The sequence below is a fragment of the Melozone crissalis genome, unplaced genomic scaffold (assembly GCF_028551555.1).
Source record: "Melozone crissalis strain CALT ecotype California unplaced genomic scaffold, PUWL_Pcris_2 ptg000036l_1, whole genome shotgun sequence".
In the NCBI taxonomy this organism is placed as follows: domain Eukaryota; kingdom Metazoa; phylum Chordata; class Aves; order Passeriformes; family Passerellidae; genus Melozone; species Melozone crissalis.
The window spans coordinates 14788498-14792693 of record NW_026535814.1 but is presented as its reverse complement, the minus strand read 5'-3'; positions in this window follow the sequence as shown (position 1 = coordinate 14792693).

Below are 4196 nucleotides of genomic sequence, written 5' to 3'. Positions count from 1 at the left end.
AAATCATCCAGATCCTCCTGGGGGCTGGTTTCGCCATTAAAAAGAGCAAAGTAAAGGGACCAGCTCATGAGATTCAATTCCTGGGAGTGAAGTGGCAAGATGGACGGCATCAGATTCCTACAGATGTCATCAACAAGATCACAGCAATGTCTCCACCCACCAATAAGAAAGAGACACAAGCTTTCTTGGGTGCAATAGGTTTTTGGAGGATGCATATTCCTGAGTACAGTCAGATCATGAGCCCTCTTTATCTGGTCACCCGCAAGAAGAACAATTTCCAGAGGGGCCCAAGCAACAAGCCTTTGTCCAGATCAAGCAGGAGGTTGCTCATGCAGTAGCCCTTGGCCCAGTCAGGACAGGACCAGAGGTGAAGAACGTGCTCTACTCTGCAGCCGGGAACCATGGCTTGTCCTGGAGCCTTTGGCAGAAGGTGCCTGAGGAAACTCGGGGTCGACCACTGGGATTTTGGAGTCGAAGCTACAGAGGGTCTGAAGCCAACTATACTCCAAGAGAGAAAGAAATCCTGGCTGCCTATGAAGGAGTCCAGGCTGCCTCGGAGGTAATAGGCACTGAAGCACAACTCCTCCTGGCACCCCGACTACCGGTGCTGGGGTGGATGTTCAAAGGCAAGGTTCCTTCCACTCACCATGCCACCAGTGCTACATGGAGCAAGTGGATTGCTCTCATCACTCAGCGTGCCCGTATAGGTAAACTGAATCGCCCTGGGATTTTGGAGGTCATTACAAATTGGCCCAAAGGTGAGAATTTTGGTGTCACAGATGAAGAGGAACAAGAACTATTGGAATACGAATCCCAATATTACCAGATAGATTGTGCCTGGGCCAGTCTGACCCTTGCTGCTAGGCCAAAGGCAGCAACTGTGGTGTATCACCCCAGAGATACCTTTAGCTTGCTGGAGATTGCAGCTGGGCAGTGAACAAGTTCAGGCTTGGTAGGAACTCTGTTTACCTCAGGAAGAAAGCTTCAGGCGAATGGTGAGGAGGAAAAGGAGATGGATTCTGCTGGAGGGTTATATCCAGAGCTTTATTCCATGGTTACAGAGATCTGAATATAGGCAACAGCTCCAACAGAATCCCAACCGCATGGTCTGATTACCTTTTTAAGCTCCTGGGCCAGGGGGAGGGGAGGGGAGAGGTGAGCCACCAACCAGGTGGGAGGGGCAGGGTCTCAGGGGAGGATGACACCTAGACAGGCCAATGACCCCAGGGCCTGAGGGGCATCCTTTGAAAGTGACGAACCACACCACGCCTTACTGGGATGTTAAAACTGATTGACAGCCCAGCAGGAGGCGAGGGGGGAAGGGGAAGAGGGGTACTGGCACACCTGGGGAAGGGACCCGGAAGTTTAAAACAGGAAGTTTACAACACACTGCAACAAAGAACCAGTGACACGTGCTGAAGAGGCTCCTCCCTACAACCAACTGCCCCCAGAGGAAACACGCTACGCTCTTTTCACTGACGGTTCCTGTCGCATCGTGGGGATGAACCGGAAGCCGTATGGAGCCCCACACGACAGGTTGCACAAGCTACCGAAGGAGAAGGTGGATCAAGCCAACTTGCTGAACTCAAAGCTGTTCAACTGGCCCTAGACATTGCTGAGATAGAAGTGGCCAAAGCTCTACCTCTACACTGATTCATGGATGGTAGCCAATGCTCTGTGGGGATGGCTGGAGAGGTGGAAAAAGGCTAACTGGCAACATAGAGGAAAACCAATTTGGGCTGCTGATGAGTGGAAAGACATTGCTACCAGGGTAGGGAGGCTACCTGTGAAAGCCCGCCATGTAGATGCCCATGTACCCAAGAGTAGGGCCAATGAGGAGCACCAAAACAATGAGCAGGTAGACCAAGCTGCAAAGATAGGGGTGTCCAAAATAGACCTAGATTGGGAACATAAGGGAGAGTTATTCCTAGCTAGATGGGCCCATGATGCCTCAGGCCACCAGGGCAGAGATGCCACCTATAAATGGGCACGAGACCGAGGGGTGGATTTAACCATGGACAGTATTTCTCAGGTTATCCATGACTGTGAGACGTGTGCTGCCATCAAGCAGGCCAAGCGAGTGAAGCCCCTCTGCTATGGTGGGCGGTGGTCCAAGTACAAGTATGGGGAGGCCTGGCAGATTGACTACATCACACTGCCCCAGACACACCAGGGCAAGCGCTACGTGCTGACCATGGTGGAAGCCACCACTGGATGGCTGGAAACCTACCCTGTGTCTCATGCTACAGCCCGGAACACCATCCTGGGCCTTGAAAAGCAAGTTCTGTGGAGACATGGCACCCCTGAGAGGATTGAGTCAGACAACGGGACTCATTTCAAGAACAGCCTTATCAACACCTGGGCTAGGGAACATGGCATTGAGTGGGTGTACCATATCCCCTACCATGCACCAGCTGCAGGGAAAGTGGAGAGGTACAATGGACTACTAAAAACCCAGTTGAAAGCTTTGGGTGGGGGATCTTTCAAGAATTGGGAGCAGCATTTAGCAAAGGCCACCTGGTTAGTCAACACCCGAGGTTCCACCAACCGAGCAGGTGCTGCCCAGTCTGAGTCCCTGAATGTAACAGAAGGAGACAAAGTCCCAGTGGTACATATCAGAGGTTTGTTAGGAAAGACTGTGTGGATCAATTCTGCCTCGAGTACAGACAAACCCATTCGTGGGGTGGTCTTTGCTCAGGAACCAGGTTGCACATGGTGGATAATGCAAAGAGATGGAACAACATGATGTGTACCTCAGGGAGATCTGATTGTGGGGTAAGAATCATATGCAATATCACTGTTCATTGGATGTTACTGCCATTGTCTGTACATTAAACCATACAGACATGAGATAGAAGGAAATGTGTAAGAGTTGAAGGTCTGGGCAAGTGGAAGATGGAGAAGGAAATGTGTAAGTGTCAAAGGTCTGAGCAAGTGATAGATGGAGCTTTAAGTGACTAAAGTGAAAAGGGGCTCTGCAGCTCTGTAATATAGGGCCTGGATTCAGTGGTCCAGTGTGGGGATGTGATGAAGGCATGATGGGTATTGCTTGTAATTTTGGGGAAACACATGGAAATTTTGTATGGAAAATGCATGATGTGTTGTAGCATGTTGATGATATAGGGATAAGGGGTGGAACGTCCTGGGGTGACGTTATGATGCTTGTATCCCCATTCATCTGTTCTGTGCCTTTAAGACCGACTCTGAAGAGTGGAAGTTCTGTTTGGGTTTCTCTTATCAGGGACACAGAGACGAGCAGTACATAGGGCTGTTTTTCACTTCTTGCTTTCAGCTTGCTGCTTTGTTTGCTCTCTTTTCTGCTCTTGCTTCTGCTCTGCTTTGACCTCTGCTTATTAGCTAGTTCTAGCTAAACAGTCCACATCCCTTCCTGGACTGTTTCTCCTCTCCTGTTTCTGTGACCTGCTCCAGACTGGGACCCGGGAACACCGTTCGACTGCAGCAGCTGCCCCAGTGCCGGAGGGACTGAGAACAGAGCAATCACCCCCGAAAGAGACTTGCTGACTTTGTCATCTTTCTCAGAGTGGTGTCATCGGGTATTGTTCATTTTGTGTGCTGGGGGGTGCTGTGCCAGTCAAATAAACAGATTCTTTCCACCTCTCTCCAAGGAATTTTTTCCCAAACCGGTTGTGGGAAGGGGCCGTGTGGGTTTTGCTTTCTGGAGGGGCCCTCCTTTGCAGATTCTTTAACAAATTTGCCCTAAACCAGGACACAGGGCAACAAAAATCAAAGTAAAAAAATTTCCGTTTTTCTCCTATTACTTATGTTTGGGCAATTGGCATATCATCATCATCTTTCTATGCCTCCGTTTCTAACAGTGATTGGAACAAAAGTTTTGTATGACAAACCACAGAAATATTTTGAAACTTAATATCTATATTGCTGTAAGCATTTAAAACCACTGAAACTAGCTAAAAATTAAGTTAAGTTATCTCTAGTCCAAATTGTTTATGTGCTTGCAGCACTATCTGGTTTGGTTCCTAGTTTTTTTGTGGGGATTTCCATACAGAACAAGGATGGCTCCCTTACTGTGAGAAGTTATTTTTGCAAGAAAGCACCCTGGAAACAGAATACACAAAAGCATGTGACACTTGGGACATTTTACATCTTTTTCCAGATTAATCTGAGAATTGTGCAGAGCCTTCTATGAAGAAAAAAAAGGAGAAAAGTGCACTCAC